Genomic DNA, 26816 nt, shown 5'->3' on the forward strand with positions numbered 1-26816 from the left:
CAGCTCCAGTTAAACCTGACTGGTATTACAGAGTCCCTGACTCGCACAAATTTCTGTATAAAAGCCCTGTTGCAGACCCTGAAACTATTTCTCAGGGACCCAAAGGGGTTCAGGCCTCATCAGCAAAGAATCCAGTTCCCTCTGACAGAGATACCAGAGCATTAGACAGATGGGGAAAGAAAGTATATACTTCAACTTTAGCAATGAGAGTATTAAATTTGCCAGTTTCACATGCCAAAATATCAGCAACGTTTGATGTCTCAGTTTAAACAAAAAAAAATGCTTCCAGATACAGATCCTGCTAATTTTAAAGAAATGCAGGATTTATTGCATGCTGCTGAACAAGTGGGAAAACATACTTTGCAATGTGGTTTTGATTCTTTAGAGGCCTCCTGTAGAGCAGCAGTTACAGGCTCTGTCATTAGAAGACATGCATGGTTAAAAGAACATATGTTACCTGATCCATGTTAAAGCTAAACTACTGGATGCACCTTTGCAGCATGATGTCTTCTTTGGAGTTAAAGCAGAAGAGGTATTAAAGAAAATGGAGGATAAGGCAAAATCTATGAAAACAGTGAAGGATTTCTTACAGGTTCAGCCTCCTCGATTTAGTAGAAACTGGCCAACAAAGAATTGGTCCTTTCCAGTTTCGGACAGACCTCAAAGGGGCAGATACAGATGTCCAAGATGTAGAGGTCAGCCACAAGGTCCTTACAGGCCTCGACAATGGGGTGCATCAGGCCAGAAAGAAGGGGAAGACAGGCACCAACCATATAAAAAACAGTCCCAATGACTTCCCACTGCAGCTGACAAACAACTCTCTCTTGGCAGCCCCCTTGGGAGGAAAACTGGCACATTTCTATCACAATTGGCATATGATCACCAAAGAGAAATGGGTTCTCAATATTTTATCTCAAGGTTACAGGTTCCACTTCCACACTCTGCCAAGGTTAAAAGGAATGCCAAATCTGCCACCAAATCAGTGGGCAGAGGCTCAAAAACAAATTACAGCACTCATGAACATGGGAGCTATTCAAAAGGTACCACCACAGGGACAAGGATTTTACTCGAGACTCTTTCTGGTTCCCAGGAAAGACAAAGCCTGGAGGCCCATTCTGGATCTTTCTTCTCTAAACACTTACCTAGATGTTCCGAAATTCAAAATGTTGACATTACAGCAGCTTCTTCCCATGCTGGGCAAGCAAGCTTAGCTCGTGACCTTAGACCTCAAGGAGGCATACCTGCATGTCCCTATCAGACAAAACTGCAGAAGATACCTCAGATTCATAGCTGGTCCAATGCACTATCAATTCTCTGCACTGCCCTTTGGCTTATCTACTGCGCCCAGGGTTTTCTCAAAGTGCTTGGCACCAGTAATTGCATTTTGCAGACAGAATGGAATTCAAATTTACCCGTACCTAGACAACTGCCTGATTCAAGCAGAGAGCAAGGACATTCTTCTAAAGCATCTGGCGTTTGTAAAAAAGTTAAGTTGCCTGGGGTAGACAGTAAACGAAAAGAAATCAAAACTAGTGCCCTCACAAGAGGTAATATTCCTGGGTGCCAGCTTGAACACAATGGCCCAGATGGCTTATCTCACTCCAGACAAGCAAGGACAACTGACTCAATACTTTCAGTTGATGGCAACAAAGACTCAACTCCCTGCAAGAAAAATTCTGCAGGCCTTGGGATACTTGTCATCTTGCATACTACTAATTCCATATGCCAGACTGCATATGAGGAAACTACAGTGGTACCTAAAGAGTGTATGGTCTCAACACTGTCAAAGTTTGGAAACAGTTATACTACTAATCCCTTGCCTTCAACAGGAGTTTCGATGGTGGGCTCAAGCTTGTCACCTCAACAGGGGACAGCCTTTTACTCTTCCCACAGCCAGGCAAACACTGACAACAGATGCATCGGATTACGCTGGGGAGCACACATGGCAGGAAAATGTATTCATGGCAAGTGGCCCGCAGAACAAAGGCATCTTCACATCAACCAAAAAGAGATGCTAGCTGTACAAAATACCCTTATAGCTTTCAAGGACCTGCTTCATCCAGGACAACTACTACTAAAGACAGATAACACCACAGTTATGTGGTACATAAACAAGCAAGGGGGCACTCATTCCTACCCCCTCTGCAGACAAGCCATGACCTTGTGGAACACAGCTATAAACTATCAAGTTCATCTGCAAGCACAATTCCTGCCAGGAGAGAAAAACACACTGGCAGACGACTTAAGCAGAAATATCATGGACCTCCACAAATGGGAATTGAGTCCACAAATATTCAGAATGATAACACAGAAATGGTCGAGCCCAGACATAGACCTGTTTGCATCCCCAATGAATTGCCAGCTACAGAAATTCTGCACAAGGAGTTACCATCCACAAGCATGGAAAGTGGATGCCCTCTCATTCTGCTGGAAAAACCTAAAAGTATACGCTTTCCCACCACTGCCTCTTCTTCCAAAGGTACTCATAAAAGCCAGGCAAGAGGAGCCAAAAATGATCCTGATTGCACCAGATTGGCCACACCAGCACTGGCACCCAATCCTAAGGAGCTTAGCACAAGGACCACCATGGATTTTGCCTCAAATACCACATCTGCTGTCTCAGCACAACAATCAGATACTCCACAGCCAGCTAAAGACTTTAAACCTAGCTGCATGGAAGATACCTTAGCCAAACAAGCAATGCCTCTCTTCAAAGCTGTCATGTACGTCATCCTGGAGGCCAGAAGGCCTAATACCAGGAAAGCCTATTCGGATAAATGGAAGAGATTCTGTGCCTGGAACCAGGCTCACAGCCTTGACCCTCTTGTGCCAAACATTCCTCAGATACTAGAATATTTGACTGAGATGCTGGACAAAGGCCTCTCCTTTTCATCCATCAAGATCCACGCCTCTGCCATCTCTGCTTATTACAACACGGATCCACCAATTTTCTCAATTCTTTTGCTAAAACAGTACCTCAGAGGGGCAAAAAACATAAGACCGCCCCATAGAGCACCTATTCCAACTTGGGACCTCAACTTTGTTTTGGAAAAATTAACTTTACCTCCTTTTGAGCCAGCTAGCACAGCAGAATTAAAATATATCTCTTGGAAAACTGCTCTGCTCCTGGCAGTAACATCAGCACGAAGAGTTTCAGAATTACAGGCACTAATGGCAGTGGAACCTTTCCTCATTTTCCACCAGGACAGGGTGTCCTTAAGAACTAACCCTACGTTTATGCCTAAGCTGGTTTCAAGTGTGTCTCTAAACCAAACTATTCACTTGCCAACTTTTTATCCAAAACCACAGAATAAAGGGGAGAGACTACTGCATTCATTGGACATTCACAGGCAGTTACACTTCTTCTTGGACAACCAAAGCTTTCAGAAAATCTGAGCAATTATTGGTAGCATATGCTGCAGGAGCACAGGGAAAAGCCATTTCAAAACAGACTATTTCCAAATGGATAGGACGTTGTATACATTTCTGCTATACGCACCATGGAAAACCTGTGCCTACCAGCATTAGATCCCCCTCCACCAGGGCAACAGCCACTTCAACGGCCTACCTCAGAGGAGTACCTACCAAGGATATTTTGGAAGCAGCAACATGGAGCTCTGTGCATACCTTCATCAAGCATTACCGTCTGCCTCTATACTCAAAATCCAGAGCTGGCTTTGCCTCTGTAGTGCTGCAGGGCCTTATACCCACCCCTAATGCCTTATAGAACCAGCCACCCTGCCTCAGCTTTGGGATTCTACCCAAGTGTAATGACTGCAGCAGTGTAACATGATGAACACAGTACAGTTTTGTACCTACCATAAATGTAGATGTTCGAGTGTTCACACTGCTGCAGTCCAGGTTACCCTCCCTCCTTCCCCTCTTTCTTACTGGTATGTACCTAGGTCTTCTACCCTTTACCACCTATGGGGAGTATTTGCTGGTAACTGAAAGTTGTTGTTTGCTTTTCTTATGTATGTTTTATTAGTAATTTGAATTGCCTACCTATTTGGGGGCACCTGACATCTGGGACAAAAAAAAACTAAAGAAAATGGCATCGGCTGCATCTTGTATACCCCTGTCGCACTGACGTCAGGGAGGAGGCGACAGCAACCGATGCCGGACCAAGACTTTGGAACTCAGGCCGACTGGGGAACCGCCTGACGGCAGGATAACCCAAGTGAAATGACTGCAGCAGTGTGAACACTCGAATATCTACATTTATGGTAGGTACAAAACTGTACTTTTTCTTTCTCAACCATTCAAACAGAGGAGAGTATTGCCTACATACCCTTGATATACACAGGCAAATCCGTTTTTATCTAAACAGGACTAAACCCATTCTTAAATCTGACCAGTTATTTTTGGCATTTTCTGGATCTAGAGTAGGATTGGCTTTTGCTAAGGTCACATTCGCTAGATGGTTGAAGGACTGTGTGACCTTTATTTACACACAACGTAATATCTCGTTGCCTACTACCATGAAAGCTCATTCAACAAGGTCGAAGCTCATTCAACAAGGTCGGTGGCAACTTCTGCTGCCTTCCATGCCATAGCTTCTTTACAGGACATCTGTGCAACTGCAACTTGGGCTACGCCTCATACCTTCATCAGTCATTACAAATTGGATTTGGCCTCCAGGGGAAGAGCATCTTTCGGTTCTATGGTGCTCAGAAATGTCCTTCCATGAGAGCTTCTCAGGAATAGAGGTTACTGGGGACTCTGTCCCATACGTAAGGAATGAACGAGGATTAACAATATCAGATAAAGAAGTTAAGTCTGTATTGTTGATCCTCGTTCAGTCATTACGACCCTCCCTCCTTCCCCCTCCTGTAGTTTCTAGTGGATCTCACCATCCAGTTCTCTTAGGTTATTTGACCAGAGGTAGCCTCTACCTTCTTTAACTTGCAAACTCAATCTGAGGTAACTGGGAGAGGGGAGTTATGGGTAAGAGCTTGGCTCGAGAGTTTGAAGCTGACGCAAGCTTGGAAAATGGCAGGCTCGCTTCCGAGGTCGGAACCAATACCCATATGTAATGACTGAACGAGGATCAACAATACAGATGGAACGTTATGGTAAGACATAACTTCTTTTTCTTTCTTTCAGAACTACCTTTCTGGTGGCTGTCACTTTAACAAGAAGAATTTCTAAACTCCAGGCCTTATCAGCTAGACCTCCTTACGTTGTTTTCCATAAGGATAGATTTTCTCTATGCATTAACCCTTCCTTTAGGCCTGAAGTGTCCACAGAAACTAAGTTTAGTCAACCCATTCAATTGGCAGTCTTCTTTTCAAGCATCTTTTGGACGTTCATAGACAATTTCATTTTTATCGTTACAGAATGAAACAGTACAGGAAGTCTGACCAGCTATTTATATCCTTGTCACCTAACCGCCTATGGCAGGCAGTTTCCAAAGTTACCCTGGGTAAGTGGATTACGGACTGCATTTCATTGATTGTATTCCCAGAAATGTTTGGAATTGCCTCACCATCCCACAGCCCATTCCACCAGATCTATGGCTACTTCATCTGCCTTTTCCTTTAGAATGTCGATTGATATTTGCTCTCATCCACTTGGTCAAAGAGTCATACCTTTGTTACCCATTACAAATTGGACTTTGTTTCCAGAAACAGGGCTTCCTTTGGCTTGACTGTGCTCCGGTATATACTTTCTTGAGGTCCTCCCAAGAATCTCTGACCCATCAGTGAGGAAGAATAAAAAGGACAACATCAGATTTAAAAGTTATATATGTGCCATAACTTGGTATCTGTGTAGTCCATTTTCATTCTTCCTCACCTTCTCTCCCAGTCTTTCCCTGGCCTTGTCACTCCTAGAAGAATCTTCGGAAGACTTTGGAACACACACGCTCCATGTTTGAACCTCAGTCCCTCCTCTGTCTATTCTGTCTCTATTATCCAGTGGGCAGTAAGGAAGCAAACTCGATCTGAGGAGTAGGGGATGATGTAGAGCATTATGGGTAGAGGGAGGAGCTCTAGATTCGGTCTTTGGATCCAAATATGAAAAATGTGGCCTAATTGGATCCGAGGGTCAGATCCTTAAACCATCAGTGAGGAAGAATGAAAACTGAACACAGGTGCCAAGTTATGGTAAGTACATAACTTTTAAGTTAATGCAGGGAATTGTCATAGAGAAGCTCAAGTGCTGGAGAAGCTGTGAAATGTGATGCCAGCTCATATCCATCTTACAACTGATAACTGTTGAGGTGGATATATAGGGACAGCAAGGTTCTTGTGTTATAAGTACACAACTTTTGTTAATCATTGGTGGTGACCAGGTGTCTGTATCACCTGGGCTGGTTTCACTATATGCTTTTCAGGGTTTTGATTGAAAATTCTGAAAGCAGTCTTGTATTTCAATGTTAATGGTTATATTTTAGTCATAGGATTAGCAGTAAAAGTGCACAGCTTTGGAAAGTCTTTATTCCAGTTTACTGATGGCCTGCCTCCACTGAAAACTTATTTTTCTTAAACTGTACTCTCCTGCACTGGCAGCAAAAATCTACCCTGGAAGCACAGGTTATTCCCAACTCAAATAATGCAGGTACTGTGCGTTTGGTAAAGCTATCCTCAGTAAAAAGATTTAGGCTTAAATATCATTCCCAAAGATACAGTTATGGCTAGAACTCATTCCTGCATGATATCAGAGCACTTGGAGAGAGTACTTGAAGTTCTTAAGAAGACTACTTGATGACTGACTGTGTCTGCGAGCACGATGATTGGTAAAATCTGAAACCATATATTGCCCTCTTGGTAGGGTAATCATTTATTTGTTTTAACATTTGTTAATCTGGCAAGTGAGCTGGTCTGAAGACCTTTTTTAGTCACGACCTGGGCCATTCATACATAGTGCAGGCAAACATAAGGGTCTACATTAAATCAGCCAATGCTTAAAAAAGAGAACGCTGATTTATCGACCCCATGTAAGCAAAAGCTTACAATTCCGAACACTAGGGAAAAAAAATCGCTGTTCCAAAAAAGAAAAAAAAAAAACACTTTAAAACATTACATAACGTGGGGCTGTGCCCCCCACCCCCTACTCAAGTGCATCAACTCCGCGATCGCACTACAGTGATGAAAATGGCAAAATAACGAAGGCGGCCAAGAGATTTTTTCCCAGGGAAATAATTCGCTTATATGCCGTTTCACGCTTTCAAGTTCGATCAAGATGCATTCGAAAGAATGTGTCTTCGGTCATATAATAGGAAGCCAAACATAAATACTAACATACAGATGTAGAAGAAGTGTGGTAACATAAGTGAAGGTTATCCGATGTAACAAAGTAAGTAGAGCTAAATACAAAAAAAAAAATGCAATGAGATTATTTTGTGTAGACAAAAAAACAAGAGGTGGGGTAGGATGACTAAAGTAAATTTGCACAACGTTGTTAAGAGTGTACAGAAATAGAAGAGGTAATTGATAGTAAAATGGCATCATCTGCTTATTTGCTCCCAGTTTCCCGATTATTGCTATGTTCATAATAACTCTTTAAAGCTGTACTGTCTTTAGAAACATGTTGCAAGTAAAGAGATGCGTCAAACTGTACTGTAAGCAGTTATGTAAATAAGTATATATCTGTATATGTTAAACCTGAATTCTATGTGGTAAATATCTTGTGTTACTGCTATGTGTGTCTGTGACATTAATAGAACTTGTTGATAGGATAGATTTGTCTCAACGACTCCCCCATTTGTGGAATGGACTTCCTCTGCATGTCAGAGTACCGTACTAGCCCTCTTTTAAGAGGAACCTGGTGGATGGGAAGCAGCAAATGTACCCCTAGGATCCCACATGTGTCACTGCTGGACAGGGAAAACAGGTGCTGACTTTATGGGAACATGGGTGAAATTCTTGGCCATGCTTATAAGGGCCTCTGGGCCAATAGCCTTGTATCGTCCTATGAACCTTTATTTCCTGAGCAATGGATTGCAAATGTCCTTGGACCAGTCCATGTACAGTAAACTCTCAGTTAACCGGCACCCATGGGGATTGGTAGATGCCAGATAACTATAGCTTCTGGTTGCTTGATAGTTACTATTAAAAATAGGCCCATTTAATACTGTACCCTATACTGTTTGTTTGGTTTGACCTGTTTTCAGGTTGGGAGAGAGGGAATTTATTCCTATCTTCCTTTTTAACATTCTTAAAACTCGAAAAACGTAAGGTATGTTTCTGTGGGAGAAAGCAAAGTGCAGCGCATGAAAATTATAATGTATTTCTTCAATTTTTTTTGCCTGTTGCTTGAGTTCCGGTTAACTGAGAGTTTACAGTATTCAGTTAACAGATTAAGTTTGTTATGTAAATAAATTGGACTGTAATGTGTGAAGCAGGTGATGCACTTTCCTTTCAAGTAAAGTAAGCCCATATGTATAAATCAAAGGCCATTTCATCTAGGATATTCTTTGCTGCTTTTTCTCATTGTCCCTTCTATCAGTTTGCATTTGTAGATTTTAAATCAAGAGCTTACTGAGTTGTTTTAATAATGTAGGAGTTCTGGATCTCACAGTATAATTCAGATAAGTTTCCTTTACAGACTTTTATCTGTGTATGTATCATGCATTGATCTGCAGCTGCTAAAACATTTTTATCTTTTCCCCCCTCCAGCTTAAAATATTCCCGAGAGGCCCAGATAAGGTGGAGTGGCCTGCACTGTGGTTGTTTTGTTGGATAACTTTTCTGCAGAGTGCTACTACTTGGTTGCTGGAAGAAGGTTTTATAGCCAGATACCAAATCAGCAGATGTTTCATACGGAGAAAAACAGTGTGCAGGTAATTTTCCCTAAGTATTTTATTATTAAAGAGCATTGCACGACAACAGCTTTTTCATTTGGTTGTGTGTGTTTGTGCGCACAAGTATGTGCATATATAATTTTAACAAATCAACCACTTTTAACTATGACCAACCACAAAACAAAGGTAGTAATGGTCCCAAAACTCTAAAATACTGCTGAAGTTTTAAGCACTTTTGTCACACCTATCAGCCTGGAGACATCAACAGTCTGGACAAAGTCCCATGAAAAATAGGTACAACTGGACAAAAATCTGTAATCTAATTAATATAAAATTTGCATGCATAATAATATAACTGCCAACTCCAGTGGAATTGTGGGATACCAACATTCAAACACAAGTTGAAAAACAGGGAAAAATAACATAAAACTAACCAAGACAGTACTGTTATACTTACATTAACATTTCAGTTTGTATAAAACTTTGGACTTGTGTAAAACTAAAATGTTCAAATTTTGCCTCTTATTTTTGGTTCATTCCTCATAAAATTTGTTTTTGTTTTTGGCAAACCATTGAAGATTGAAGTCACTAAATAATGACAGACATTTTGAGTTTCAGACTTTATATCCTTCAGAAAATATATAATGTAAAATGTAAATTCTGTCATTCCAGCAATGTTTAAAATCTGTCCCTAATTTGGGGCATTGCCCCCCACCCCCCATTTTTTCTGGCTTTGTCCAGATTTCTTCCCCTGAGAGGTATGTGAGAAAGAAAGGTAGAACTGAAGTAGAGGAAGAACTGTGCAACATCTAAATTGTGGGTTTGTCCACAATCTCTGCTACATTTCTCCTCAACATGCTATAGTTTACTCTTGATATTTCCAGGTAAATCTTTGGAATAACTGACACTTCAGTGGTTTAGTGCACATAAGCTAGTTAACGAAAGGAACATAAAAAAAGGTCAAAGTGAAACATTAGAGTAAACTGAAAAAGAAAGAAACCAGGAGCTAAAAAGAGTACAGAAAATGAATAGCCGCCGTCCAGATTCTTTAACTTGAAAACTAGATGCGTTGTCTTGTGTATGGTGGTTATCCAACTGTATATGTGTATAGTTCTCAAATTCTGAACCCCCAAAAATGATCAAACATGCAAAATGTGGATCATCCCCTAAACACTTCAAGTCACATGCTTGACAGCATGGTTAAAATAAACTTATCAACAAGCGATAGCATATCTTGCTAATAGCAACTATGATTTATTCGGTTTACCCTTACTTAAAATTCACCATAGGACAAACCCTACAAAGCGAAGGAGGTTTCTTGGCTGTCTGGGTGATGGTGAGCAATTTGTTTGCTGACGTAAAGCTCATTAGCATACTGCACATGTGTACTAATTTATTCCTAACGTCAGTTGAAGTTTGCATTCCTGTCAAACATGCTATGATTCTGTGGGACTTGACTCTGACAATGGCCGCACAGACATTTTCCATCCCAAACTGGGTGCTGCAAAAGAATCACATCCCTAGCCACTGTGCATGATTAAAAGACTTTAACGAATCTACAGCACTGACTACTGGATACCAGTATTTGCACTCATTGCATTACAAACTCAGCAAATGCCACACGTCATGTATGCCACTTCTACTACCTAGCCAGCTCAATGGGCACCGTTATGTAACATCATAAAATGCTACTTTGTTCTGCAAATTAGTATAAATATTGTTTTCTTCCTCTTTAGTGATATTGCAGTCTCTGAAATTCCAACAACTTGCGTAAGCCAAAACTTCAACCAATATACAATCTTGTTGCTGGACCAAATATCCAGTTGAGTCAGACCAAAGGCACAACAGCAATTTAACCGAGAGAGAGGAAAGCTTATAATTATTGGGATTCCCCAGAAATGTTCTATGCCTTACCTGGCAGCTATACAGTCGATGTAAGATTCACTTTTAAACTTCCCATCAGTTTTAAACATTTTTACTGTACAAAAAAAATCCTATACACACACAAACAAAATGCACCACTACCTGACACAACAGCACGGAGCCTTGTGGATAAACCTACTTCGGTAACATATAATGAGATTCTTGCACACAATAAAGTGCAAGATGTATGATGTTCTTTTGTTGCAGTATTCTTGACTCAAGGGAGTTGCCTGCCAGGGCAACAGCCCGATGTCTGTCAGTATACCAAAGCCTACCCTAAGGTGCGTGGTACATCTGACGTTGGCTGACAGCAGACGTCAGCCATTAAAGAGAAGTACGCATGCACTACTCTCAGAACTTCTTTGCCTCCAGTTGCCTCTCCAGTCTGGGAAGTCGTTCTGCTGTTGGAATCACTGTCCTTTGGATAAAATAAGTGCTCCGTTGGGGAAACCTTTGTTTTTGCTACCTTTCTTTATCTTTGAGGTTCATGTCATCCAGAAAAGGGAAGTATGATTGTGGGACAACAGATTCCACATAAAAACAAGTCATACTCAGGGCCTTTTTTCCTAGAGCCTCAGCACGATCACAAATCCTGTACTGTTTGCTAATCCGTTGTCCCGAAAACTCTCCAGAGTCAGTTAACCTCCCTTGTGATATAACTTGAAAACCAGCATCTCAGGCTTCCTGCAAAAAGTGCGATGGATGCTCCTCTGGATCCAGCGACTGAGCCTATTAAACAGCCAAAAAAGATAGGCCGGAATCCGAAGCTATGCCTCTCGAGTCTGACGTCTCTTCCAAAGCGCATGAGAGCTCGGAGATGTGCCAACCGAGATCTGGAACCCCAGATTGAGACCGCTTTACGGCTGTCTTGGCTCCGGATGTTTGCGCGTCCGGAGAGGCTTCTCAGACATTTGCCTCCGACGTCCAGGGGGAGCCGAGGCTTATAGTGTTGGATGGCCCTAGGGGGATTACCCAGATTCTCGTTAGGGAAGATGTTGACTCCGTTACTGTGGAGTGCAGGCCTATGTCTAGCCCCCTTCTTTTCACCATATGGATACGCCTGCAAAGAAAAAAACAAACATGTCTGTCCTTCTCCTGGTCTACAGAAGAAATGGTTGAACTTTTTACAAGGGCCTCTTCAATGCCTTTGTGGCCCTTAGGCCTCTGTCAGGTAGTGCTGCTTGCCCCTCCGCCCTGGCCTTCCTCCCCTAGGAAGAGACCTCTTCTCCAAGAGAACTTTACTTCATTGCCCATTGTTGTACAGCGTTTCATTTTGAATACTGTGTTTACTTGTTACTGATAGCTGTACTTTAGCATTAGGAGGTACCCTTTCTTTATAGGAAGAGACCTAGGCCCCATCTTAGCTCTGTTGAGCACTCTTCTCAGGAGGAGGAGGATGAGGAACTGCGACTATTCCTCCCAAATTCCCTCCACGTTGAACTATGCCTCCCCTGAAGGGGACTCCAGTGGCACAGATTCCCTCATGGAGGAGATTTGTATCGGGGAGACAATCTCCAAAATGCGGGACAACTTCAGGTGGGACTCCACAGAGATGTCAGAGGTCCAGAAGCGTTATGCCCTCCTCCATGTTCAGACCCCCAGTCCTTCAGCCATCCCTTCTGTAATCCCTGCATTTCTGAATGCATTTGCATCCACTTCCACCCAGACTCACAACCCCCAGCTCCTAAAAACCTGATAGGTACTACAAAGTACCCAAGGGCTGCCAGTTCCTTTTGAAGGCACCTGCTGCAGATCCTTCAGTTATTTCTCTTGCCTCTGATAAGGCCTCCAGGTCCATTCTTTCCTCTTCCCTGCGGCCATCAGATAAAGACAGCAGACAGTTGGAGAAGCTAGAAAAAAAAATCTATACTTCATCTACCCTGGCCTTCAGAGGTTTAAATTATCAGAACACATAACCAGGTACAACTTGGAACTCCTTTCCCAGGTCTCTAAATTATCGGGTGTGCCTGACTCTGCAAATAAGGCCCTGGCATCCTCTCTCCTTGCCACCTCCTCTCAGGTAGCCAGACATTCCATCAAGTGAATCTGTGATGCAGTAGAAGCCTTCTCTAGGGCTGCTGCTTCTTCTGCCCTTAAAAGATTTGCCTGGCTAAAGCATCAACCTCTACCTGAGGATGTCAAGGCAAAACTGATGAATGTGCCCCCCCCGGTTAACACCTCCCTGTTTGCGGAAACCTTCAGCAGAGCTCTTCAAATCTCTGCAGGAAAAAGCAAAGAGCTTAAGGATCTCAAACACATTTTGGTATCCCCTGTACCCAAATTTCACAGGAATTGCCCTGCGAAACAAACTTTCATACGTAGGCAATCCAGAGCACCTTGCTCTACGTCCCAAAAGATGGCTAAGAAGGCCCAAAATTTTCCCTCCTCTTTTTTGCTTCTGTCCCTCATATAACCAAGCAGCCCTTTCCTGATTGAATGGGCTCATCTTCTGACTTTTGCAACAACCTAATTCCCCTCTCCCAACACCTTTCCCTTCTCTCTTCCTTCCTGGAATTCATCACTCAAGACTCTTGGGTGTTGAGCGTCATAAAAAGGGGGTACTTCATGGTTTGGCACAAAGTGTCTTCAAGGGAATCCCCCTACTGCCTAAAGATCAGCTCCCCCTTTTCCCACCAGTTCTACTAGAACTCCTACAACAGGGCACCATAGAACCTATTCCTCGTGGGGAAGAGGGAAGTTGCTTTTACTTCCATCTTTTCCTAGTTCCCAGGAAGGAAGGACCCTTGAGACGAATCCTGGATCTCTCCTACCTCAACAATTTCCTCATAGTCCCCACTTTCAAAATGTTAACCCTACAAACGCTGTTTCCTCTCATCCTTCCTCAGGCATTTCTAGCTTCAGTAGATATCAGTGATGCCTACCTCCATATCCCAATTCACCGCAGATACAGGAGATTGCTATAATTTTCCGTGGGATCCTTGCACTGTCAGTTCTCTGCTTTGCCCTTTGGAACTCTCTACAGCTCCGAGAGTCTTCACAAAATGTCTAGTCTCAGTAGTAGGCTTTTGCAGGTTCCAAGTGATCTTAATTAACTCATAACTGGACATCCTCTTAATCCAAGCCACTTCATAAGCAGAATTGAACAAATCCCTCCAAATGACAATTGCCATTCTCCAAAACCTGCGCTTTACCATCAACTTCAAAAAAATCATCCCTGGACCCAGACCACAGTCTCCTATTTCTGGGCTGCAGATTCCAAACCCTGAGCAAGATAGTGTCTCTTCCACCTTCCAAGGCTCAGGAGATCTCGCTAATCTTTGCAGAGACACTCCACCTAAATCAGATTTCTGCCAGACATTCCCACAGGGTCTTGGGCCCAATGGCTTCCACTGTCTCAGTGCTTCCTCTGTCAAGGCTTCACATGAGGAAACTTCAGTGGTTCCTCATATCAGTATGGTCTCAGTATGCTCACCATCTAGAAAACCCGATTCCACTCCTCCCATGTCTAAAGCAGGAGCTGCGATGGTGGGTCTCACAACTACCTCTAAACCCAGGTCTTCCCATTCACCCTGTCCAACCTACTCAGACCTTATTCACTGATGCTTCAGACATGGGCTGGGGGGGTGGGCTTAGACCTACACACAGCTCAAGGGCAGTAGTCTCCCTTCCAAATAAAGGAACACACAAATGTGAGAAAAATGAGGGCTTTAATTTTAGCCCTCCAAATCTTCAAGTCACTGATCAGATGAGGGAGGTTGCATGTACATACCTACAACAGGACAGTCTTGTGGTACATAAACAGGGAGGTACCAGATCCTATCTGCTGTGCAGACCAGCCATGCAGGTATGGGATCTAGCTTGTCATCTAGATGTATTCCTCCAAGTGGTGCATATCCCCTTCAGCCAGAATAAAGTGGCTGACACCCTAAGCAGATCCAGGATACAAGCCCATAAATGGATGCTTCACAGGGATGTGTTCTTAGACATTGTCCACCAGTGGGGCATTCCAGAGATGGATTTGTTTGCCCTTCCCCATGAACAAACGGCTTCCTCGGTTGTGTGCCAGAGAATATCATCCTCGGGCATGAAGAGTGGACATAGTTTCAATACCATAGAAGGGGAAATTCCTGTATGCATTCCCTCCCCTTCCACTCATCCCCAAAGTCCTGTTGAAAGTTCAACAGGAAAAGCCAAAAGATCTTGCTGGTGACTCCCTGTTGGCCAAGACAGCATTGATTCCACCATCTGTTTCACTCAGCCAAGGGCAATCACCACAAGTTACCCCACCAAGTGGACCTGTTAACAGAAAACAAGGGCTCACTCCTACACCCACATCTGGAGACCCTCAAATTAACTCTTGGGTGATAGAGCCCTAATACCCTTCAGACACCTATACCATGAGGACTTGCTTCAAGTACTGCAGGAGGCCAGGAAACCTACTAATAGAAAATCTTACCTCTCCAAATGGAAGAGTTTCTCTGTTTGGTGTCAGTCTAAGACCCAGGACCCATTGAAAGTGCTCCCGCCTATGGATGTTCTTCATGTTTCACTGTTGCAGTCATTACATTTGGGTAATCTGCTGGCAGGTTGCCCTCAGTCGGCCTGATTAACAAAGTCTTGGTTCCTGTGTCGGTTGCTGTCTCTTCTTCCATGACGTCAGGTGGTCAGGGGTATAAAACATGTAGCCGACACCATCACATCATTCTTTCTTGCCGTGCGGTGCCCCTAGCAGAAGCAGTTCACAAGTGCCGGTCGGCTGACTCCTGAAATTTTCATTTTCGAGTTTCAGAACCGAAGTCTTCAACTAAAATGCTAAGTACCCCGTTGGGGAAACTTTTTCTTGCTCCTTACTGATGTCAATAAAAGTTAATAATTGTATTATTTGTGGGAAGCAAATACCTCATAAGGATTTCCATTTGTACTGTATTCCTTGCCTAGGCCCTGACCACGACGTACCTTGTTGTAGGTTTTGTGCTTTATTTAATCAGCGAACTACCCATCGTCGGTACATTTTTGCTTCTAAATATTTCGGTTCACGGTTTAATTATCCAGAAATGACGTCTGTTAGCAATCCGACTACCGGAATGCCAAAAATATGCAAAGAAAAAGACAGAGGCCGTTGAGGTCCAAAACTGCCGATGACGCTTCTCCTAAGCCAGTCGCCAGTTCGCCGGTACTCAGTGAGGTGCTTTCGCAGCCCCTGATACCCGCTACTTTTGATTCGTGCAGGCCCCTATGCCTAAAAAACAAATGATCAAAATGGCTGAAGATTTAATTACTCTAATTAGGGGTAGTCAACCCCCCCCTTCTAAGAGGTGAGCTTGACTATGAATCTTCTGAACAGGACTCTTTCTTCTGACTCTTCTAATGAACAGGATTTGTCCATACCTACTTATGAGGACTCTGATGCAGAGGATTCCATTCCTTCTGCTTCTCCCCCTGAGGATTTTTCTTTTGGGGGAACTTTACAAACCTTAAGGGAACATTTCCACTGGGAAAGTCAGGATTTTTCTGAATCCAAAAAAGAGGCTTAGGGATTTTCTTCTTCTTCCTCAGCATAGGCCTTTGGCTATACCTCCTGTACTAGACATTGTTGATGATGAGTTTTCAGAATCCAGTATGGCCCCTGATTCTCTGCTTCCGGCCCCTTGTAAGCTAGACAGTTACTACAGGGTTCCTGACGCCCACAAATTCCTTTTCAAAAATCCTGTTGCGGACCCTGAAACCATTTCTCAGGGGCCCAAGGGCATTAAGGCTTCTACAACTAAAAATCCTACCCCTTCTGATACAGAATCCCAGGGCGCTGGATAGATGGGGTAAAAAGGTTTATACTTCTGCAACCTTGGCAATCTGGGCTTTAAACTGTCAATTCCATATGCTAAAATATCAGCAGCATATCATGGGACTGCTTAAACAGAAAATGATGTTGATTTCTGACTGTGTGGAAAATAAAGATTTACAGGATTGATTGCATTCAACTGAACAAGTTGGAAAACATACTTTGCAATGTGGTTTTGATTATTTGGAGGCCTCTTGCAGGGCTGCTGTAACTGGGTCTGTGCTTAGAAGGCATGCTTGGCTTAAGGAGCAATTTCTGCCTGATCATGTTAAAGCAAAATTGTTGGATGCTCCTTTGCAGCAGGACCGTCTGTTTGGCAATAAGGCTGAAGAAGTTCTAAAAAGATGGAAGATAAAGCTAAATCTATGCAAACTGTGAAAGATTTCTTACAAGTACAACCTCCAAGACTTAGTAGGCACTGGCCTACTAAGAACTGGTTCCTTCCAGAGCCACTCAAGCCAAACCCAGACATTCCAAAAGCACCAGGGTTCAGTCCCAAAGGATTTTCAGAACTAAGCAATGGGGTGCCTCCTCTTCCAAATCTGGAAACAAGACACCTCCCTATGGTAAGCAGTCTCAATGACTTTACTTTAGAATTACCAAGCACTTACCTTTAGCCACCCCTTTGGGGGGAAAACTGGCACTTTATGCAAAAAAACTGGCAGCTTATAACCCAGAACAAATGGGTTTTAAATATAGTATCCCAGGGATACAGATTTCATTTCCACACGTTGCCAAAGCCAAGTGGATGGCCAGACCTGCCCCCAAATCAGTGGGCAGAGGCTCAGAAACAAGTACTTTCCTTCTTAAACATGGGGGTTATTCAACTAGTACCAGAAGAGGAAAAGGGACAAGGTTTCTATTCCAGACTTTTCCTGGTACCCAGAAAAGACAAATCATGGCGTCCAATTCTGGACCTGTCTGCTCTAAACACCTTTCTGGACATTCCAAAATTCAAGATGCTGATTCTTCACCAGTTACTTCCTATGCTAGACAAAGATGCCTGGTTGGCAACTCCTAAATCTAAAAGTGGCTTACCTGCATATCCCAATCCGGGAATCTTGCAGAAGATACCTCCGCTTCAAAGCAGGCTACTTGCATTATCAGTTCTCCACACTGCCCTTTGGCTTATCTAATGTGCCCAGGGTTTTTACAAAGTGCCTGGCTCCAGTAATTGTATTTTGCAGGCAAAGAAATATTCAAATATATCCATACCCGGATGATTGTCTAATTCAGGCAGAAGACAAGGCCATTCTTCTAAAACATCTGGCGTTTGTAAAAAGGGTTCTAACTTGTCTAGGGTACACCATAAATGAAAAGAAATCACAACTAGTATCCTCTCAAAAAATTACATTCCTGGGTGCAAGCTTGAATACAACTGCCCAGATAGCTTACCTTATGCCAGAAAAGCAAATTCAGTTGGTGATTTACTTCAAACAGGTGGCCACAAAAACCCTGCAGACAAATTCTGCAAGCTTTGGGGTTCATGGCCTCCTGCATTCTTCTAATTCCATATGCAAGACTGCATATGAGGAAACTTCAGTGATGCTTAAAAAGTTTATGGAGTCAAGATTGTCACAGCCTGGAAACAATGATTCCTATCATACCTTGCCTGCAATTAGAGTTCCTATGGTGGGCAGAGGCCTGCCACCAAAACAAGGGATTGCCATTCACACCACCCCCTGCCGCCCAAACCCTAACTACAGATGTATCAGACTATGCATGGGACCTCATTTGGCAGGGAAGTGCATTCAGGGCAAATGGAGCCCAAATCAAATGCACCTTCATATCAATCAAAAAGAAATGCTAGCTGTACAGAATGCACTGACGGATTTCAAGGACTACCTTCATCCAGGGCAACTAATGGTAAAGGCGGGCAGCACCACAGTTATGTGGTACATAAACAAGCAGGGGGGGGTACACATTCCTATCCCCTCTGCAGACAAGCCATGGTATTGCGGAACACGGCCTTGAGCTGTCAAGTACAGCTACAAGCTCAATTCCTGCCAGGAAAGCAGAATATTTTGGCAGACAAACTAAACAGAAATCTCATGGACCCACACGAATGGGAACTGGAACCATGGATTTTCAACATGTTGACACGCAAATGGGAGAGCCCAGACATAGATGTTTTTACCTCACCCCAGAACTACCAGTTGGACAAATTTTGCACAATAACTCACAAAAAAGCCTGGAAAGTGGATGCTCTGTCCTTCAGCTGGGAAAACATATCGGTCTATGCCTTTCCCCCTCTGCCTTTGCTCTCCAAAGTTCTACTAAAAGTCAAACAGAACAAACCAAAAATGATTTTGTTTGCTCCAGACTGGCCTCACCAACACTGGTACCCACTCATACGCAGTCTGTCACAAACTTATCCATGGCACCTGCCTCTAACACCTTCATTACTGTCTCAGCAGAACAACCAAATTCTGCATCCTCCGCTTCAAACATTGAATCTTGCAGCTTGGCTAATCAATTAAATCCCCCCTTAGCATCCCTCAGCAAACCTGTGATGGAAGTCATTTTGGAGGCGAGAAGACCTAGTACTAGAAAATCTTATGCTGACAAATGGAAAAGATTCTGTGCCTGGAATCAATCTCAAGGGATGAGCACAGCAGTGCCCAATTTTCCTCAGATTTTGCAATACTTAACTGAGATGCTTCACAAGGGCCTATCTTTTTCTTCCATAAAAATCCATGCCTCAGCCATTTCAGCTCACTACAACACAGAACCCCCCCCCCCCAACTCATCCTCTACTCAAGCAGTATCTCAGAGGGGCCAAAAACCTAAGGTCACCCAGGAGAGCTCCAACCCCTGCCTGGGACCTTAACTTTATATTGGAGAAACTCGCGCTACCTCCTTTAGAGCCAGCTGCTACTGCAGACTTAAAATTTCTTTCCTGGAAAACAGCCTTCCTTTTAGCAATCACTTCCGCTAGAAGGATTTCTGAATTACAGGCCCTTATGGCAGTGGAGCCTTTCATCATCTTTCATGTGGACAGGGTGTCACTCAAGACCAACCCATCCTTCATGCCCAAGGTGGTATCCAGTGTGGCTCTTAATCAGTCCATTCATTTGCCAACTTTCTTTCCCAATCCACAGAACAAGGGGGAGTGGATTCTGCATTCATTGGATGTACACAGACAACTTAGATTTTTCTTGGACAGGACTAAATCTTGAAGAAAATCTGAACAACTGCTGGTAGCATTTTATACAGGGGCAGAGGGAAAGGCTATTTCAAAGCAAACCATTTCCAAATGGATAAGCCATTGTATTCATTTCTGCTATAAGCACCATGGAAAACCTATCCCCCAGAGGATCAGATCCCATTCCACCAGGGCTGCATCTATTTCTACAGCATTTCTCAGAGGTATTCCTACCAGGGATATTCTAGAAGCTACTACCCTGGAGTTCAGTTCATACTTTGATCAAGCACTATCATTTACCAATTTTCTCCAAATCCAAAGCTGGCTTTGCCACTGCTGTTTTGCAGGGCCTTATAGCCGGTCCTAATACTGTATAAATCCATCCTCCCAACCTTAGCTTTGGGAATCTTCCCAAATGTAATGACTGCAACAGTGAAACATGAATTACATAGTACAGTTGTGTACACTAACCATAAATGTAGATGTTCGAGTGTATTCACTGTTGCTGTCCTGGATGTTCATCGTGCATACAGCTGCAGTCATAACAGATGGGTTCTCCTGCCGTCAGGCGGGTCCTCGGTCGGCCGAATTCCAAAGTCTAGGTCCGGTATCGGTTGACGTCGCTTCTTCCCTGACGTCAGTGCGACAGGGTTATAAAGGAACCAGCCAACGCCATTTTCTCCAGTCTTTCTTGCCGCGCGGTGCCCGAAGCAGAAGCAGTTTGCAAGTGCCGGTCGGCCAATTCCTGAAATTACGAAAATTTTGCAACCGAAGTCTTCTTGAAAGCTAAGTACCCCGTTGGGGAAACTTTTCTTGCCTCAGACCGATGTCAGACAAAGTTAATAATTGTATTTCATGTGGGAAGCAAATACCGCATAAGGATTTTCATTCCCTCTGCATTCCTTGCTTAGGCCCAGACCATGACGTCTCGGTCTGTCGTTTTTGTGCTACATTCAACAAACGCACCATTAAGCGCCGGGCGGAGTTCGCCCAGCACTATTTTGGCAGAAAATTTAACTATATTATGTCGTCGGATACTCCGACTCCAGTTTTGTCTAAAAAACGCAAAGATAAGGACTGACACGAGGTCCGCGGCCTCTACCGACACCACACCAAAGCCAACTACAGGTGGTCCGGTTCTCAGCGAGGCGCCTACGCAGCCCCTGCCTACCGACGACACTTCATTGGCGGTGCATTGGCGGTGTCTTCTGTGCCCCTCCTCGGCCCACACCCCGACTACAGATACCGAAGCCACTCTTGGTGGTGAAACTCAAAATGTAGACAGGTCTGCCTCCTCTCAGGGTGTCTTCAGACCTTCCTCTTCTTTTTCCATCAAGGCTTTCACTAAGTCTAAAGCAGCCATGCATTCTAAGAGCCCAGCTACACAGGGCCCTTCTCCAGGCCCCATGCCTAAAAAACAGATGCTTAAAATGGCTGAGGATTTAATTACTCTTATCAGGGGTTCTCACCCCCCCCCCCTGGACAAAAGGCCCAGAGTGGAGGAAGAATCCCCCTCCTCTTATTTCAGAGCACTCGGATGAACAGGAACATTCTTACTCCTCTTTTGAAGATTCTGATGCAGAGGAGTCCATTCCCTCTGTCTCCCCTCCAGAGGATTACTCATTTGGGGAAACCTTGCATACCTAAAGGGAGCACTTCCACTGGGAAGGCCAAGAGTATTCAGATTCCAAGAAAAGGGTTAGGGATTTTCTCTTGCTACCTCAGCACAGGCCTCTGGCTATACCTCCTGTCTTAGACATACTAGATGATGTGTATTCGGAGGCCTGCCTTAACCCGGATTCTTTACCTCCAGCCCCAGTCAAACCTGACAGGTACTACCGGGTTCATGACTCTCACCAATTTCTATACAAAAGCCATGCGGCTGACCCAGAAACTATTTCACAGGGCCCCAAGGGAATTAAGGCCTCCACTGCTAAAAATCCTTTACCTTCCGAGAGAGATTCCAGATCTTTAGAAAGGTGGGGAAAAAAGGTATACACCTCGGCCACCTTAACCATGAGGGCATTAAACTGCCAGTTCCATATGTTAAAGTACCAACAGTTTCTGTTATCACAGTTGAGAAGCAAAATGTCACAACCTGAACAACCAGACTTGAAAGAGTTGCAGGATTTGATGCATAGTGCAGAACAAGTGGGTAAACATACCTTGCAATGTGGTTTTGATGCTCTAGAGGCCTCATGTAGAGCTGCTGTTACAGGATCAGTCATACGTAGACATGCCTGGCTCAAGGAGCAAACCTTACCAGATCATGTCAAAGCTAAATTACTAGATGCCCCTCTACAAAAGGATGTATTATTTGGTGTTAAAGCTGAGGAGGTATTAAAGAAAATGGAGGAAAAGGCTAAATCAATGCAAACAGTGAAAGATTTTCTACAGGTACAACCTCCACGTTTCAGTAGAAATTGGCCCTCCAAAAATTGGTCCTTTCCAGCCACGGACAGACCCCAAAGAGGTAGATACAGACGCCCGAGGGGCAGAGGGCAATCTCAAGGATCGTTTAGATGCAGACAATGGCAAGCTCCTACACAAAGAGGTGGTGAGGGTAGTTCACAGCCATTCAGAAAGCAAACCCAATGACTTTCCCCTTTGCATGCCAAGCAAGGCCCAAATGGCAGCACCCTTAGGCGGAAAACTGGCATTATTTTCGAAAAATTGGCATATTGTCACAAAAGACAAATGGATCCTGGACATTATAAACAGAGGCTACAGATTCCATTTTCACACCCTTCCAAAAATGAGAGGCCTGCCAAACCTGCCACACAATCAAAGGGCAGAGGCACAAAGACAAATTTCAGATCTCATGGACATAAAAGCTATTCAAGAGGTACCTACTCAAGAACAAGGTCAAGGTTTTTATTCCAGACTATTCCTGGTACCAAGGAAGGGAAAAGATTGGAGACCTATTTTGGACCTATCCATCCTAAACACATTTTTACTCGTACCAAAATTCAATATGCTCATATTACAGCAGCTTCTTCCCATGCTGGGCAAGGAGTCTTGGCTGGTAACATTGGACCTCAAGGAGGCATACCTGCATGTCCCAATCAGACAAAATTGCAGAAGATACCTCAGATTTCTTGCAGGTTCAACCCATTATCAATTCTCTGCATTGCCCTTTGGCTTATCTACTGCGCCTAGAGTATTCACAAAATGCCTGGCATCAGTAATTGCCTACTGCAGACTTCAAGGGATACAAATATACCCATATTTGGACGACTGCCTGATCCAAGCGGACAGCAAGCACATACTTCTGAAACATCTGGCTTTTGTAATAATGTTGTTGAATTCTCTGGGATACACAGTCAACAAAAAGAAATCAAGGCTAATACCCTCTCAGAAAATAATTTTCCTGGGTGCCAACTTGGACACAAACACCCAGATGGCCTACCTCACGCCAGAGAAACAGGGGCAACTAACTCAATACTTCAGAAAACTAGCAAATTTCACCAGACTGACTGCAAGGAAAATCCTGCAGGCTCTGGGATTCATGGCATCTTGCATCCTACTAATCCCATGTGCAAAGCTGCATATGAGGAAACTTCAGTGGTACCTGAAAAACCCTTGGTCTCAACACAGCCACAGTTTGGAAACAATATTACCACTAATTCCATGTCTTCAAAAGGAATTTCTGTGGTGGGCTCAAGCATGCCAAACAAACACAGGTCTCCCATTCTGCAATCCTCAAGCAAATCAAGTCATCACAACAGACGCCTCGGGCTACGCCTGGGGGGCGCACATGACAGATCGGTGCATTCAGGGCAAATGGTCCCAAAAAGAAAAGCACCTTCACATCAATCAAAAGGAAATGCTAGCAGTAATAAATGCTATTATAGCTTTCAAAGACCTTCTGCTTCCAGGTCAACTGTTGATAAGGACATACAACACCACAGTAATGTGGTACATAAACAAACAGGGAGGAACCCATTCATACCCCCTATGCAGGCTGGCCATGTCACTTTGGAACATGGCTCTGGAATTACAAATCGAACTTCAAGCACAGTACTTGCCAGGCAAGGAAAACATGCTGGCAGACAACCTAAGCAGAAATATGACAGATCCACACGAATGGAAGTTGCATCCTCAAGTTTTTACAGTGATAATACAAGCATGGGGAAGGCCAGACATAGATCTCTCTGCCTCCCACAAAAATCCCCAATTGACAAAATTCTGCTCAAGGACTTTTCATCCACAGGCCTGGAGAGTGGACGCTCTCTCTTTCAGTTGGACAACAATGACAGTTTATGCCTTTCCGCCTCTCCTCTGCTACCCAAAGTTCTATTAAAAACCAGAGCAGACAGACCAAAGATGATTCTCATTGCTCCAGACTGGCCAAGACAGCACTGGTATCCACTCCTGAGGAGCCTGGCGCATTCTCCACCATGGACCCTGCCTCTAATGCCTCTTCTTCTGACTCAGCACAGCTTCAAAACTCTTCATAGTCAGCTGAAAACACTCAATCTGGCCGCATGGAAGATTCCTTAACATCACAACAGACCCTACTCTCCAAAGAGGTGCAGGATGTCATTTTAGAGGCCAGAAGGCAGTCTACTAGAAAAGCTTACTCCGCAAAATGGAAACGGTTTTGTGCCTGGAATGAGAAAAAGGGCCAGAATCCTGGAAAACTGAATTTACCTCAAATATTACAGTATCTAGCTGAGCTGCTAAGCAGTGGACTTTCATTTTCTTCCATCAAAATCCATGCCTCAGCCATTTCTGCAGAATACAACACTGATCCACCTTTATTCTCTCACCTCCTCTTAAGACAATTCCTCAGAGGGGCGAAGAACATAAAACCCCCAAGGAAACAACCAATACCTGCTTGGGACCTCAATTTCATTCTAGAAAAGCTGACCTTGCCTCCCTTTGAGCCAGCTGCCTCAACAGATTTGCAATATTTGTCCTGGAAAACAGCTTTCCTTCTGGCTATCACCTCAGCTCGCAGGTTATCGGAACTACAAGCCCTCATGGCTGTGCAGCCTTTTATCATCTTCCATCAGGACAGAGTTTCCTTACGAACCAACCCGTCCTTTATGCCGAAGGTGGTATCCAGGGTAGCTTTGAATCAGGCTATCCACTTACCGACATTTTACCCTAATCCTCAAAACAAAGGGGAGAGACTACTGCATTCCTTGGACATCCACAGACAGCTGCGTTATTATTTGGACAGAACAAAGCCTTTCAGAAAAACAGAACAGCTCTTTGTGTCCTATGCTATAAGAAGCTCAAGGGAAGCCAATTTCCAAACAATCTCAAAATGGATAGCCCACTGCATACGCTTTTGTTACTCTTTTCATGGTAAAACTGTACTTGCAGGCATCAGATCTCACTCCACAAGGGCCACAGCTACCTCTGCAGCTTTCCTCAGAGGAGTTCCTACCAAAGATATTTTGGAAGCAGCCACTTGGAGTTCTGTGCATACCTTCTCCAAGCACTACCACCTACCATTATACTCCAAAACTAGAGCAGGCTTTGCCACTGCAGTCTTGCAGGGCATCCTGGCTCCTCCTAGTTCCACCTAGTGCCTACCACCCTTTTCTTAGCTTTGGGATTCTACCCATCTGTTATGACTGCAGCTGTATGCACGATGAACATAGTACAGTTTTGTACCTACCATAAATGTAGATGTTCGAGTGCTAATACAGCTGCAGTCCAGGTTTCCCTCCCTCCTTCCCCTCTTGGGACAGGCCTATTGGCTAACACCTCCTCATACAACCTGATTGGGGTATTCATTTATGGTGTATTTGCTTGCAACTACTGTATTTTGATTATATTGCATTGCTTTATTATATAAATTTATGTATTGCCCTCCTTCTGGGGGCACCTGACATCTGGGGCAAGAAAAACTGAAGAAAATGGCGTCGGCTGGTTCCTTTATACCCCTGTCGCACTGACGTCAGGGAAGAAGCGACGACAACCGACGCCGGACCTAGACTTTGGAATTCGGCCGACCGAGGACCCGCCTGACGGCAGGAAAACCTATCTGTTATGACTGCAGCTGTATTAGCACTCGAACATCTACATTTATGGTAGGTACAAAACTGTACTTTACCCTCCCTCCAGCCCCCTGTTTTTTCTCTTACTATGCCTCTCCTTTATTTTACTACACTTAAAAGCCTTTTTGGTGTATTTGCTTTTGTTTGGAAGTGTATATTTTTGTGTTTTAAATTATTGATATATATTTTGCTCCTCATTTGGGGTCACCTGACATCTGGGGCAAGAAAAACTGATAAAATTGTGTCGGCTACATGTTTTATACCCCTGACGACCTGACGTCATGGAAGAAGGGACAGCAACCAATGCAGGACCCAAGACTTTGTTAATCAGGCCGACTGAGGGCAACCTGCCAGATGTAATGACTGCAACAGTGAATACACTTGAACATCTACATTTATGGTAAGTGTACACAACTGTAGTTTCTATGCATCTGTTTCTGCTTGTTTACCACTAAGTCCTCCTTTAGCTTCCAGAGTTGAAGCTAAACAATTCTTCAAGGGTGTCCTTCATGTCCCCCCCCCCCCCCCCCCAGGAGACTGGTGGCTGTACCTTTGGATCTCAGCTTTGTACTAGAGATATTAACTCAAACACTGTTTGAACCTGCTTCCTCTAGGTCACTCAACTACTGCAGTTGGAAAACAATTCTACTGGTGGTCATTACCTCTGCCAGGCGGGTCTCAGAGTTACAAGCCCATATGGCTTCTCCCCTCTTCTTGTCTTTCCATAAAGACAGAGTATCTCTGCTGACCAATCCCTCATTCATGCCAAAGGTTGTCAGTGAATTGCTCCTAAACCAGGCAATTCACCTGCCATTCTTTCCCTCTTCCCAGAGCAATAGTGAGAGGATCCTGCACACTATAGATGTACACAGACAGCTCAGGTTTTACTTACATAAGACTAAACCCTTCAAGAAAAACAGACAATTTATGTGCGTCTTTCCATCCCAGGGCTCTGGGATTACCTGTGTCTAAACAGATCATCTCAAACTGGATATCCAAAGCTGTTGCCTTTTGCTGCACTCACCATGGTAAGGTTCTCCCTGGCTCAAAGCTCACTCTACCAGGACAATGTCTTCTTCAAGGGCCTTCCTCATTGGTTTGGATACCAACTCAAGTCTAGAAGCCGCTACCCAAACACTATAAGCTTGACTCCATCTCTAGATCCCGGGTAGGGTTTGCCAAGACCAT

The 26816-nt window shown here is 43.9% G+C and overlaps 1 protein-coding gene across 1 annotated transcript in view; it reads left to right on the forward strand.

Annotated features, from left to right (window-relative positions):
* TBL1XR1 (TBL1X receptor 1) overlaps window positions 1-26816 on the forward strand; it is a 3130276-nt gene that overhangs the window by 489820 nt on the left and 2613640 nt on the right. Inside the window, exon 2 of the mRNA XM_044070133.1 lies at window positions 8622-8785. The gene's annotated coding sequence lies outside the window, so the exon portion shown is untranslated. The remainder of the gene's footprint in view (window positions 1-8621; window positions 8786-26816) is intronic.

The sequence above is a fragment of the Protopterus annectens genome, chromosome 4.part1 (assembly GCF_019279795.1).
Source record: "Protopterus annectens isolate FY-2018-M chromosome 4.part1, PAN1.0, whole genome shotgun sequence".
Classification (NCBI taxonomy): Eukaryota; Metazoa; Chordata; order Ceratodontiformes; family Protopteridae; genus Protopterus; species Protopterus annectens.